Below are 16,088 nucleotides of genomic sequence, written 5' to 3'. Positions count from 1 at the left end.
CCAAATGTTGTAGTTCTCTATTTGACTCGTATCACCACTTGTTGGGAATGTTATTCTTTATTTTTTTATAATTAAATTCTTACTAAGTTGTTATTACTTTTTATTTTTAAACTTTTAATACAAACCAGGTTGAAGCTTCAGAAGAGAGGAAATATGGCTTTAAATATAGCATTGACGTCAAAAAATTATTTACACCCCTTATACAGAGGAAACACCCCTTATCAAGTTGAAATAGGTATATATATATATATATATATATATATATATGGTATATATAGCTATATATATATATATATATATATATATATATATATATCTTTTCTACAAAGTTTTAAAAAAAATTACTGACTAGGTGATTAAAATCTTATGATATTTTATATTCGTTATTTGGTTATTTTAAATTTTTTAGATTTTTTGTACTTTATACTTTATAGGTATCTAATAATTTTGATATTGCCACAATTTTGTTTTATTCATTATATTCTGTTTTTATGCGAATTGATAATTTTTTAATTAAATAAATAATTTATACCTTACATGTTTTATCAAAATTTACATTTTTATTATTTATAGGATTGCTTTTCTATCGTAATAACAATATATATAATGTAGTTTATTAAACTAGTTTTTATGTATTTAATTAAGAAGAAAAGACCTAGTTTTTGCAGAAAAACTACACGTAGTACCGATCACTTTTATTTATTATTTTTTGAACTTTTGTGAAGAAAATTATTTTCCGCCACAACGCCGCTACAAGAGTTCTACCCTGTTCTACTCTTGGCAACACTGATGTGGATAATTTTGACATATTTTAAGATTAATTTTAATATCTCATATTTTTGACTCAACGTTTATTTTTAAAAATTTATTGATTTAAAATTACTTTAAAATTAGATAATGTCCGAGGGTAAAGGTGTGGATCCGGTGGCTGACCTTGAAGCCCATATTTGCTGCATTTGATCATCGATACTACGCAAGCGCACATCGTCGATGTTGCCAAATTGCAGTTTATTTTCGAATTATTTGCAGTTGAAAAATTTCTTTTTGAGTGTTAATCAATAATAATACAATTTATCTGGATATCCAAAATTAAGGTAAGAAGGATAATGAAGATTGTGAAATGAAAGTATAATGAATATATAAAATCGATACCAATATTCTAATTGGACGTATCCCACAATTTTTTGGATTTAGCGTTTTTAACTAATATCAGTCCAATAGGTCTATTTCCGTCTAAATCTAACATGTCGTAAGAAACATTCAACTGGAAATATTTTTTTCGCGCCTATTCTAATACGTCGTAAAAAAAACATCTGATTTGTGTCGTTCAAATAAGTCGTATACCACAGTTTCTCGTCAAGTGACCGTTGGAAGTTATAGTGTTGCAATAATTGAAATAAGCAAAAACTGTATTTTAAGCGCGTGTTTTTTCAAGATGTCGAACGTAAGTTATATTTTAAGGTCTATTAGTTTCTTCAAGCATGGTAATTTTTTTATAATGTATAATTGTAGTAAAAATATTTGCCTTTAAATTATTCATGTATTATTTTTTCCAGATCTCCAATAGAGTAGCAAAAATGGTGGCGATGGCTTTGAATGAACCACCATTTAATATCAATGTACCCCAATTGCGCAACCCATCAGCAATAAATATCAATGACATGATTGACGACGTTTCCTACGAATTAGAAGTCATTAACCAGGATGAAAACAACTTAATTCAAGATTCTTTCGATAATCAGGGTGTTAACTTTGATTTACTTTCCGTTGATGTTTTAATGTCTGATACTCTGCAAATAATGAACTTAAATAATACCACTGAATTATTCCATGGAAGTAATGAGAATGTAGGACTAGAAAGTATACAGATTCAAGAATTAGAGGAACAAGCCAAACCTGAGGATAAAACTTTAAACCACGAATTAACACGACTTCAAAAATTGGATTACGCTTAAGAGGACCCAGACGAAGATTACTTACCTTTGATACAACTTAAAAACAAACTTTGCCAACATCAAAGTTTAGAAGAATCTGTAAATAATTCTGATCCTGACTATCTGCCGCCTCAAAAAGAAATATGCCAAGAAGAAGACTCAGAATACTCAGGTGAAGAAGAAAATGAAGATAATCTAAATTTGGTACAGTCCAAAGATGATACTCACCACCATGAAAATACCGAACACCTTAATTTAGCTCAAGACACACAAGCTCTTACAGATACGGGAATAACTGAAAAAAAAGGAAGAAAAAGGGTAATAGGGAATTATGGGATAAAAACGTTAATAAAAGGAAAAGAATGATGGGAGAAGAGTACATTGGATACACAAGATCGAAGGACGGGACCGTTAAACATGATATAAAAAGAAACCAAAGGAAGCTGGGACCTAAATGTAAATCAAAGTTTTGTCAAAAAGCAGTAAATCGTTTCTGCCACTTAATGTCTGAAGAAATACGACAAATGATTTTCAGTAAATTTTGGTGTATGTCCTGGGAACAAAAGAGGATTTATGTATTGCACATGACCAACTATACAGAAAGAAAAAGAAGTTATACAAAAAATCCATCCAGGAGAAAGGGATCATTTGAATATTACTTAAAAATAGAAAATGGGAAACATCAAGTTTGTAAACAGACCTTTCTTGGTACGTTAGGTATAAAAGAACGAATGGTCAGACATTGGGTCAACGAGGGGTCTGTGTTTGGAACACTAAACAAACAAGATGACTTAAACAAACAAAAAACTGAGAAAAAAGTTCAGTTGCGACTATTTCTAGATAGTTTGCCGAAAATCGAAAGCCATTACTGCCGCAAAAAGTCAAACAAATTATATTTGGAGGAAGACTTCAAATCAAAGACCGATATATTTCAATTATATAAAAATAAATGTTTGGATGAAGATGTACTGCCCTTGTCACTTAGTAGTTTTCTCAAAGAGTTCGATGAAATGAATCTCGCACTATTCAACCCTAGGAAGGATCAGTGCGATCTATGTTGTGGCTACAAAATGCTTCAAGTTGACGAGAGTGTCTACCAGGATCATATTTTGGCCAAAGTTCTTGCTCGCAAAGAGAAAGATTTGGACAAACAAAAAGCACAAGATCACGATATTTATTGTTTCACAATGGACGTACAAGCCGTCAAATTGTGCCCGCAATTACAGGCAAGTGCCCTGTATTATAAGACAAAATTGCAGGTTCACAATTTTACAATTTACAACCTGTCAACTCATGCATGCAAAAATTTTGTATGGAACGAAACAGAAGGAGAACTATGTTGTTCAGTTTTTGTAACCTGCATAGTCAAACTTATGACATCGGTTTTGGAGAGGGACAAGAAACCTATAGTTTTATACTCGGACAGTTGTGGCTATCAGAATAAAAATAACGTTCTGTCAAATGCATTATCCGTTCTAGCAACGAAATTTGACGTTGAAATTGAGCAAAAGTTTCTTGAGAAGGGTCATACTCAAATGGAGTGTGACTCTTCTCATAGTCTTAATGAGAGACGTTTGAAGGGAAAAGATATTTTACTACCGACAGACTACATAAATATTATAAAAGACGCTAGAAAAAAACCAATGCCTATGGAAGTGGAATACGTGGACCATTCATATTTTCTTAATTTTGATAACCCAAACCTGATGAGATATATTTCAATTCGTCCAGGAAAATTGAAGAGTCCGTTGAAGGTTGCTGACATAAGATGCCTGAAATATTTACCTTCAGGAGAAATTTTATTTAAAACCAAATACGAAGACTCTTATGAAACCTTACCACAAAGGCAAAAAGGGATTAATCTTGATGAATACATCCCACAGCCTTTATACAACAAAAGGTTAGAAATTTCAAAGAAAAAATGGCTTGATTTACAACAGCTAAAAAAAGTTATTCCAAAAGACACACATTACTTTTATGACATGATTAAATATTACGAGAAAACAGAGCAACCTGACAAGAAGAAAAATACAGAAATACAATTACTATCGTCTAACGAGGAAAATACCGTGCAATTAATAAAGTCGAAAACCAACAAAAAGCAAAATACAAAACAGCAAACAAAAAAATTCAACACAAAAAAGATTGATACAAGGAAGACTGTTAAAAAGAGAACAATAATAAATAATGAGAAATCTAAGTAGTTTATTATTATTAGATTAGGTTTAGTTTTTTTTTAATTTTTACAGCAATACTGTTCAATGTTCATTAAGCAAAAATAAATGTTACTTCGTATAATCATTGTGTAATTTGTCTTAACCCATCAGTCATTATGATTCAGGTAATATGACACTGAAAAAACATGTCGTATCCAATAAAGGGATGTAATCACAATAAGACGTACCCCACTTACTGTCGTCAATTAATGAAATAATTACCAGAAAGCAACACTGAGTCATAAAACATGTTTTAACAAAATTTTGGCAGTGAAAAAATTTAATTTTTATCGAAGACTTGAAAAATTAAACGTTTTTTTCTCCTCCTGTAAAATTTTAGATTCGTGGGATACGTCCTTTTAGAATACTGGTATCGATATGCAAAAAAAAAAGATTTTAAGATTTCTAACTTTATTAGAAGAAAAAATAATATAATCAACTTGTTATATCAAAACTTATGCGCATTTTTCCAACGAAGCAATCACATAAAACTGTTCAGTTTTCCATGCAGATGGCTTACTTCCCGAACAGAAGTTCTTTAATCAGATATCTTACACAACTGGGATAATAGGGAAGTCGTACTATAAGCATACAGATACAGAACATCGACCGCTAAATTGCTAGCAAATATAGTAAAATTTTGCTCTGGTAAGGAACTATATCAGGAATGTTAAAGGTTAGTTTATTGTAAAAATTAAAATTTGATTGCAATATAACTGTTGGCAAATGTTTAACGAGTAAATTAAGCGATGCTTTGCGTTGTCAAGGCGTTGCTAGGTACTTGTTTACTGGAACATTATTTTGTTTGTTTTCTGCATAGATAAAGGAAACAATTTGTGTCATAGAATACAATACAGTATTTAATATCGTGTACTTTGATATTCTTTTCTTAATTTACTGTAATTTCTTGTTTCTTATAATGCCAAATCTTGACAATATGGTGAAGGTTGAGTTTTGATCTTATTAGTTTTATACCTATGTTTATACAAGACCAAATTAAGACTTAGTTAGTTTGTGATTTATATTAAGATCTTCCTTATAATATTTGTTATGTCTTAATCCTAATACTATATTATGCTTTTGTCTGGAAAATAAATGTTAAAATATCTTAATTTTTGCATATCCTATTCAGTATCCTTCCATTAGGAAAAATATAGTTTATAAATCATATATGCTAAGAAAATCACATAAATTAGGTGTAAGGTAAGAATAGAGAAATCTTAAAGTAGCAGAAAAATTAATTCAATATATGTATAAGCAAAATTAAACAAGGTAACTGAAAAGGCCTTTTAAGGCCTCCGTAGTTTTGATGGAATGTTAACAAAAACCTATTATGAACATGACATGGAGCTACAGCATATAAAAATTAAAAAAAAAAGAAAAAACTTGGACACGTCCCAAACCCGAATTTTTAATAAAACACTTTTTAAACGAAGCATAATAATCTAGAGCATAATAATATAGAGCAAAATATCCTCAATCGTCATTTCCCAGACAACTGGACGCCGTTTTTTCGATCATACGGTATATGTTGACAAAAAAACACTGAAAAGCACATATTTGTTTTCTACTGAAAATAATTCCAAAATAACTTGCAATCTGGCAACATCGACGATGTGCGCTTGCTTAGTGTCTAAGACTATATGCAGCAAAAACTCGTTTCAAGGTCAGCCACCGGATCCACACCATTACCTGTCCGAGTTTTAGTTTTGTAAGGGTTTTCAAAAAAAAAGATTTAAAAAAAAAATTGTTCATATAGAAATCTATTTTATGAACCAAGGTTCCATGTGAAAAACCGTTAAGATCAAGGATTACGAACCCTGCCTATGAGGGGGCGGTAGTATCGCCTTTTTAAATCAACTTTTCAGAAATAATATCCTGGAAAATGAAAAGTCCAAGGGAAAAGCCTAGATCTCTGGGAAAAGTTTAGTATACCGGGTGCCGTCTCAAAAGTGGCTCACCCCTATACCTTTTTTACTTTTTCAGATAAAAAGCGAGATTTGGTTTGTTGGTATCTACATATATAAAATGCTAATGTTTATCTGTGTGGTCTCTACTGAAGTAACAATTTGCTCTAGAAAGTTGCTTTTTTTATATAAAAAGTATTTTTTTTGATGTCGTGGCGGATGCGCCAGGCTTCAACTAGTATGACAAATAAGGATTGATGGACGTATTCAATTGTTTTTTTGGTCACTTCCTGTTTCACCGGGAATGACTGCAACTTTTGATTTTTGAATGGTACCGTCGGCATTTTTTTACTTTATTGGATAGAAAATGACACTTCGAATAGAATTACATATTATAATAGGTATGTTAACTTTTAACATTCTCGCTTAAAAAAATCGTATTTTAAGTTTCAATCTAGAATGTCGTGGCTGTGTTAAAAATACTAATTTTTAACCAAAGAGCCTTGGAAAAATAGATTTGATCGTCTAATGTTTTTCGTGTCTTGTTCTGGCTGGTTAAAAGATGCCCCAATTGTATAATCGTATCAATTTTTTCAAATTGAACGAGGGTGGCTCATTAGCATATTTGGAAAAAGCATTTTTTTACGAATAATTTGATACTACACACTGGGTATTTCGAGTCAAAATGTTACAATGTCAAATAAACCATCATATGCGAAAATGTCAAAAGTTGATATGTGATACGTCATTCTATTCAGAGTGTCATTTTCTATCCAATAATGTAAAAAAAAACACCGAGGGTGCCATTTACAAATCAAAAGCTGTAGTCATTTCCGGTGAAGGAGGAAGTGACCATAACACTTGAATAGGTACGTCAATCAATAATCAATCTTAGCCCACGGCCACACAGAAAGCGTTTTTTTGCGTTTTTAGCGTAAAGCGTTTTTAGCGACTAAAACAAAATAACAGGATTATATAGGAGTGGCCACACCAAAAGCGTGTAGCGTTCGGCGTGTTTCTCAAAAAACGCAAATGAAAACAAATCAGTTTGTTTTCTGTAGCGTCTTTAGCGTTTTCTAAGATGAGACCCCGTCATAGGCGGACGTTATATTTAATAATACAATAAAAATAAGTTAAACGGTATGCATTTTTTTTTCATCATAGTGTATTACTTAAAAATATTTTTATAAAGAACATCTACTGTTTAGGAAGATTCTATTAAATTCAAAAATTTGAAAGAAATGTTTGAAAACGTGTAGTTTGAAATGTTGAAAATTTAATTAAAAAATAAGTTGAAAAAGTAATTAAAAAAATTAAAGGAATATTTTCTTACGCGTAAAAAATAGTTTTTTATACGTAAAATGTTTTTTTTTTCTGCGTAAAAAAGTTTTTTTAACAACAACAAATAGTTTTTGACGCGTAAAAATAGTATTTTACTTGTAACAAATAGTTTTTTTACAGGTAAAAATTTTTTTTTTTGGGTAAAAGAGTTTTTTACTAGAAACAATAAGTTTTTGACCCGTAAAAATTAGTTTTTTACGTATAACAAATAGTTTTTTACACGTAATTTTTTTTGTGTAACAAAAATAAAAAAACTATACACATATAAACTAAAATTCGCAAACTAAATGGCAAATAATAATAATTATTATTTTTACACATACCACTGGCACTAGCAGTAGATTGTGTTTGTCTCTGAATATATGCCCCGGCCCGTCCACAATTCAATCCCAGCATCTTTTATCTTCTTCTCTTCAACGCTAACGGCGCCGATCTCGCCTATCTCTTTCTCACAGGATTTTTTGTTGGACGGGCCGGGAATCCACGAGCTTGCGACGTTACTAATTGACATCTTGATAAAAACTGCAGACCTGCCGCGTCTTTTGCGTGTTTTTAATGGACACAAATCGAAAAAAGCGCCTAAAACGGTAAAATCGCAAAAAGCGCTTGAGACGCAAAAAACGCAAAACGCTAAAAACGCTTTCTATGTGGCCGTGGGCTTAGTTTTTGTCATATACTAACATCCAAATCTTTTTTTTTATCAGGCAAAATAAAAAAGTTATAGAGGTGAGCCACTTTGGAGACGCACCCGGTATAATGGGAAATATTGATAAAAAAATGGGAAATATGGATAATGAGAAAAGTAGATAAAAGTATATAATATTATAAAATTAGAGGATAATTACTGTAAAATTTAAGCGATTTGATGTAAAAAATATCTATTTTATTAAACTAAATTTGTTGTAAATTATACAGGGTCCGGCAATAGTGTGTCGGGCATCTGTAGCTTTAGAACTATATATATATATATATATATATATATATATATATATATATATATATATATATATATATATATATATATATATATATATATATATATATATATATATATACAGGGTGTCCTGGTAGAAATAAAGTGCAGATATTTTAACTGGTAGTAATAGTTCAACCCCAGAAAAAAAAAAAAAAAACTTTTATGAAAAAAAAAAATGTTGAAAATTCTAAACAAAATTCTAGATAAAATTAAAATGAAAGGCGTTAGTATGATATAGATCCGGCAGAACTGAAACTTGGATGTAGGTCCATGAAGCTTTATGTAACTTTGATCTGAATTTTTAAAATACTGACCTACCCATTTGTATATGATGCGTATGCCAAATTGATTCTTTACTAGGATTAATGCCGAATACATTTGCATTTTTTAATAACTCACTATTTAATATTTACTCAATTGTTAGAAACACTTTGGAACGCACTGTGTTATACAAATACTAATGTTTAACCACTAAACTAGAAGGAGGCTTGACCATTAAAGGATTTTATACCAAAAGAATTTTAAAACCTAACAACCTTTTCAACCATTTCAGTTCAGGATTCTATTCCTTGTGAGCACAGCGCTATCGTAGAATCAATTTCGGTGAGAAGAAAGCTAAATGTGTTGTGTTCTTGGCAAAGCAAAGTTAAAATTGAATAATGAGTTGTGGGTCTGTAATAATAAATTCCTTAAATTTAAATTTTTTTTTTATATAAAAAATAATATACGTTAAAAAAAGTTTCCACTGGTTAATTTCAGAATAGTTTTTAAAACCTTTTGTTATTCTTTTTCACAAAAATTTTAATTATAATAAAACCTAAGCATACAGTATATCGAAGTGTGGTGGTCGAACGCATCCTCTTCTTTTTCTGATTTTAGCGGACTCATTCTAGTATGCGGTATACTTTGGCCATCATTTCATTTGTCGTGACCCGTAATTAAAAACAAACAATTAGAACCTTTGTAAAATTGTTTAAAGTATCCTTACAATACGTATATCTATTCTTTAAATAGAAATTAATCTATTCTTAAATCTAGGCCAACATGGGTTTACATTAATTTATGAAAAAAATCATTTCAGATCAGAAAGCCAGTTCAAACTAAACCCAAGGGAATCGTTCGTGTAACGCCGACCTAGACATTTTCGTCGACGTTTACCTACGTATTTAGACATTTTTTTATAAGCCTTATTAATTAAACAATTCTAAGCCGTTCCATCGTGGCAGGATAAATTCAAGGCGAAGTTCATCACAGGTTTTAGGTATGTAGTTGAATAAATACATGGTTGTAGAAAAGTTAAATAGGTTCCGAACTTCAGGCTTTGCAAATTCACTTGAAGAATTATATAAAAATTTCACATAATTTATAAGTATTACATTAGTTTTTCAATTATTATAATATAATTTTAACCACCTCATTATATTTCAGAGTTTTTTCAGTTTAATTCAGGTATTTCGCCAGTATTTCAGGAACTTTATCTTTGTATACGCCATAATTAATAGCAAATAACCCTTCGAATAGTGTTTTAATAAATTAACACATTGTGAGTGTTAAAATAGTTGTGTAAAATTTTGTAGAAGATGAGAACGAAGCGTTTATTAAAGTACACAGGGCTACTTTTTAATAAAGGCGTAATTTCTTTTAATTAGAAATAAAAGTAAATGTCCAGATGGGTCAAATTCTAGGCGCCAGAGTACTATTATATAGTAGATTTCACAACACGCTGTAGATATTTCGAAAACAAACTACTAAAGGACGACATAAAATAAATATTCTCGGAAATAACATATTGTTTCGGTAAAAACATGTTTAAATAGTTTTTAACAAAAATGTCTAATAGTTAATATACAACTAGCAAATCCGATTATCTTAATCTTATATAAAATGCATACACTTTTCATATTATGCGTAAACAAACATAAATAAAGTGGTACTATATTATTTTAATTTAAAATTATAAACTAAGCTACCAAGGTATGTACTTAAATCTTTTAGCGACGTTAATATATGAGTTTTACAACCCCTAATAAAGTAATCATTTAGGGATACCCTTGCACCTAAAAAAACGAATACTTTCAATATGAACTAGCCATATTTCACTACCTGAATACTGTTTGACATCCACGTGGAATAGGATAAGTAGAGAGGCATAATCTCTAGCATGTGTAACGACTTGCATGACGATATCTAGGTTGAAAATGTTTCAAACATTCAGTTTGGATTGCGTGGAATCTAAGCACTAGGAGCAAAATGAGCCTATCTGGTTAAGTTGAGTTTATCCCTCCGGGCGTAAATGATAACGTCGGCGTTAGCGAGTTTCGGCGTAAATTAGTAGCGAATTATGCGAAATATCAAGCGGAATAAAGGAAAAATTGGATGCGTAGCGAACTATATTCAGCGTTAGATCTACTAAGGATCGCTTCGACACAGCTAATAGGATCCCAATCAACTCCATGGTAGACAGCTGTGGTAGACAGATTCATTTGAACTTCTAAGCAGCTGAGGATTGGATGATATGAAGTTAGAAACATCCTAGGATGGCTTGCAATGTCACAGAACAAGTACTGTGGAATAGCTAGGTTTGGCAAGCTATGGATTTGGTTATGGTAGATTCAAACGTGTATTAGGATAGGAAAAAGGAGTAGGGTTAGTTCTACCCGGTACTCTCTTTTTCAAGGTATACGTTAGTATGATAGCTGGAAAAGGCGTGTGGTGGTTGCTAAGGTATGAGTTTACCACCTGGGCGCTTTGTGAGTAGGGCGGACAAGACTTGCGAATAGGGATGAGTCCCGGTATTCGGTCTGGTTAGTTCGACCCGGATTGCTCTCTTTTCCAGTGGCTGGAATAGGCGTGGGCCCATAGTTAGATTTAGATTTTAGATTTATATTTTAGAATTTAGGTTTAAGATTTTAGAGTTGATATTTGACTTTATTTTGTTGCACGCAAGCTGCAGATTGCGTGTAACACCAATATATAATAAGTAATTCGTTTATTTTACCTTTTAAAATTTTCTTTAGTCCCTGAATAATTTATTTGTTCATCATGAGTTTTTGAGTATTGTTTCTGAGTGAGTTACGATATTTTATTTTTATTTATTTAAGTAGCAAATAAGACGTAGCTCCAGTATGAGCAGTGAACAATCTAACGATATTTTTATTTCAGCTTTTAAAAAAATGTCCTTTAAACGATTCTGATTATGTTTCTCCTTTTAGTGTGTTGTAATAATGGTAACAATTGGCTGATAAGGTTTTGTCAATTGGTTTTGTATCAATTGTCTAGTATCAGCAGCAATCAATCTCTAACATATATTTTTATTTCAGCATTTAAAAATGTTTGCCTTTAAAAACGATTCTGATTATTTTTGTCCTTTTAGTGTGATGTAATAATGGTAGCAATTAGCTGATAAAGATATGGCTCAGCAGCAAACAAGCTAATAAATATTTTTATTTCAGCATTTAAAAATGCCATTTTTAAAGGTTCTGATTATTTATGTCCTTTTAGTGTGATTCAGAGGAGTGAGGACACTCATAAGTCAGGAATGGCCGAATGTTATCGACGCCTATGATCCTTATGATAGGCAGTCGTTTTCACGCCGTGCCTGCACCCCGTGTCCGGTGATGTTGGGAGTAGCGGAGTAGTAGGCTTTGGAAACAGTTGAATGTCAGAGTTTGTTGATTTCGGCCGGGAGAAGACATTGTTTGTCAAGCTAGTTAGAATTATATTTTAAAATATCAATTTCTGTTAAATATATTAATCTCCCGATTACAGATTGGTCAAAGAAAACTATTTATAAAATTCATTCACCAAATTGTCCGATTCGTAATAACACAGTTTAAAGAATATAAAATATATAGAACTGTCCTGAAGTCAAAACTATATTATGTATACGTCAGATGGTCTGTACTTACTTTGCTATAAATATGGTAATCTTAAATCATACAGGATGTTCAAAATTCTACACCAAACTTTCTAAAATATAAAATACATTTTCTTCTTTTTTTTTAATGGAACACCCTGTATATTATTTTTTTAGTAAATGGAGAATTAAAAAATGAAAATTCGTTGCTGATTCCTCTCGTATTGATGAAGCCGGAAAGCAGAAACACTGAGTGTCTACGGGTAGTCGTATTTTAGCCATGTTTCATGGCTAATCTTATTGTAGGTTGCTCAATAAATTCATTCTTTTTTATTATAGTCCCCACGATAACATCTTTTGTTTATTGTTTTCTCTGGGCCAAGGTGATAGCGGCGAGGTATGTTAAAGTACCTCCGCAGCGGTTTTTTGGTAGTAACGCTTGCGAATTGTGAGCTACTGCTTAACCCTTTGCAAATGGTGCCTAGTGCTTCGTTTGTTTCCCCTTTTTCTTTTTTCAGGATCGCTAGTTCATCGTTGCTGATTCTTCCCGTATTGATGAAGCCGGAAAGCAGAAACACTGTGTGTCTACGGGTAGTTGTATTTTAGCTATGTTTCATGGCTAATCCTACTGTAGGTTGCCCAATAATTTCATTCTTCTTTTTTATTATAGTCCCCACGACAACATCTTTTGTTTTTTGATATTTTTTTGTAGAGAATCAAATTTAGAATATTTTTCCTTGAAAGAACTTGCTTTATAGTTTTGATTTATTCAAGATATGTATTTGAAAATAAATTGTAAAATTATTCCGATTTGAATATAGCGGCAAATGAAGCTTAGTACCCGCACGCTCCACGAACGTCGCTGCAAAACATGTTTTGGCGGAGGGGCGAGAGTCGCCAATCTAAATTAGTTCTGTTATCTGTGATCGAGTCGCGTTCTTTTTGGCTGGGTTTACGCGGCTTATGTTGTGTCTGGACCTGGATGTATTTATAAAATATATATTTTTTTAGTTTTATTATGTTAAATGGGTAGTAAAGATGTGGATCCGGTGGCTGACCTTGAAACGAGTTTTTGCTGCATATAGTCACAGATACTACGCATGCGCACATCGTCGATGTTGCCAGACTGCAAGTTATTTTGGAATTAGTTTCAGTAGAAAACAATTATGTGCTTTTCAGTGTTTTTTTGTCAATATATACCGTATGATCGAAAAAACGGCGTCCAGTTGGCTGGGAAATGACGATTGAGGACATTTTTTTGTTACCTCTATGTCCCATTAACGAGTATTGTTCTATAAGACTCGTCATGGTAGTACTTCAATACATCAATTTAATACATATAAATAAAACTATTGTTGCCTGTAAATAACTAGAAATTAAATAACTTGGATGTAGGGGAGATCGGGGGAAGTTGGCGATGTAAAATACAAAAGGCTCCAAAACATGAACTAACGGGATTAAAAAAAGATCCCATTTCATCTGTTAGTACATTTATTCAGGAACATAATGAAACATAAGAAACAAAATAAAAGTGTACTCTTGAAAAAACATAAAGAAAAAAACAAAAAAGTGCATTTTTGTCAACTTGCTCCAGTACCGGGGTAAGATGACGAGCCTATAGGGGTAAGATGACGATTATAAACAAATGTCCCAGGTACATGTGCCATCTTCTTCGTAGACTCTGCACGACTCGTGCCACCAACTCTCGCACGTGTTACATTGAATCCAGTCTTCTGTAGGAAGCTCAATATAGGATTCCTGGCAGCCAGGACAAAAAATGTCATTAGTTTTCTTCTTCTTTCCTACCTGCTTTTCACGATTTTCTTGAAATACATTTCTCTTGACTTTCACAGAATCAACCTTCCTTCTTTTAATTTCTTTTAAGTTTTTTTCATTGTTTTTCCTTTCCTGTTATTCTTTGTTGGGTGTTGAGGTGATGACAGAAGCCCTTTGTTTAATTATTTTGGTAGTTTTTATGGGACGTGTATATTTGGGAAAGGGTTTCATTTCAAGTAGCGTAACTCGACTATCAACATTAGAGATTGTTTGACTGGAGCTGAATGAACTTATAGTACCAAAAGCTTGTGCTTCATTGTTTTTTGCAGATTTTTTTTGCTGTAGGCCTGAAGGTCCAGGAAGGGACAAATTCATTGACCTTGCCGGCTGATTTTTTTTTGGAAAGCAATGGGGGTTCAGCATCTAGTGTTTTTTAGTTTTATTCTTTGCAGAATCCATTTTATTCAATCCTGAGGGTCCTGGGAGAATTAAATTAACAAGCTTTTCTGCTTCTAATTAATAATGCTCTAATACTCAGGTCAGTTAGGTAAGTCACAAACTGAGCTTCCTGAGCATCAAAAAACGTTCTTCTGAATCTCTCACCACTAAGAGGAATTGGTTCGTTGTTATTTTGCTTTTTTATATAACGTCTTAATGTTGCTTCCGGGAGTCCATGCTCAATACTGGCAGCATTAACTGACTTATGGTCGTGCAAAATAGAGTGCAACGCGGCAATTAGCACGTCTTCTCACCAAGAGCGTCTATCTGTACGGTGTTTATAAGTTCTCACCATCAAAAAACATCAAAAAATAAATTTAACTAATTTTATACACAGGAGGGTAAGTTGACGAATTCGTCATCTTGCCTCCGTCAACTTGCCCCAGGAAATATTTTTTTAGGAAACAGCAAAAATTAAATTATTAATTAAGTGAAATTAGGTTGTATCTTAACTTCTAATATTTAAAATGTTCACAATAATCAAGATTAACTATGAAAGGGGCTTCTATTTTTCTTTAAATCTGCGAAATTGCTTATTTTATGGAGCTGGATGTTTACATCTAACAGGTGTGAAATGCGGTTATGATTTTTTAAACCTGATGCAAAAGTGATAGCTCCATCTATGTGTAACCCGACGTATTATACACCTAAAGGAATTTATAAAAAAATAAATGGGATTTTTAGGATGTACAGAGTTTTCTTTAAATCAGTACTTCGTCATATTGCCCCGTTCGTCATCATGCCCCGACCTCCCCTAATAAATAATGTATCATATTGATGACATAAAATAATTCTAATAAGTTTAAAACCATTAAGAAAAAATCCGTAAATGATAATTTTTAATTCTAATGTAAATATGTAAATAAATGTTATTATTATTACAATTTTATATATTCATAATACTATCATTTCACAATCTTCATTATCCTTCTTACCTTAATCTTGTATATCAAGATAAATCGGAAATTATAAAATTAATTATAGACTTTGTATTATTATTGATTAGAACTCAAAAAAAAATTATTCAACTGCAAACAATTCGAAAATAAACTGCAATTTGGCAACATCGACGATGTGCGCTTGCTTAGTATCGATGATCAAATGCAGCAAATATGGGTTTCAAGGTCAGTCACCGGATCCACACCTTTACCGTTAAATGTGTTGTAGAATAATTGTAATCAGTTATGCTTTGATTAAATAAAAAACTAGATACAAATAATAATAAATCGTTCCTTCATTTTAAAGGTGATGCCCGGCCTCAGAGGCATACCTTGACGAGCCGCCACTGAAATTAGCTAAATTAAAGGTAGTCTTAAGGCAGTGCCTTCTATTAAAAGATCAGCCTACGGGCGGACTTTTGTTTACTTCATCAGCTGTACATACTTAGATATTAGGTTAGATTCCGTTTCATATTTTGTCGGTTGATTTTTGGTTTTAACTCTTTGATTTTTGGTATTATTTATTATTGTAGTGCAAAAAACTAATTATTTTGGTGTTGAAGTGACATAAACTACTACCAGATATATGGTCACTCTCGGTTTCGCAAAAAAATAGAAATTTTAAAAATTACACGTTGTGCAAGTG

This window comes from Sitophilus oryzae, unplaced genomic scaffold (assembly GCF_002938485.1).
Source record: "Sitophilus oryzae breed Bouriz unplaced genomic scaffold, Soryzae_2.0 scaffold_1297_pilon_pilon, whole genome shotgun sequence".
NCBI classification, from domain to species: domain Eukaryota; kingdom Metazoa; phylum Arthropoda; class Insecta; order Coleoptera; family Curculionidae; genus Sitophilus; species Sitophilus oryzae.
This window is presented reverse-complemented; position numbering follows the sequence as displayed.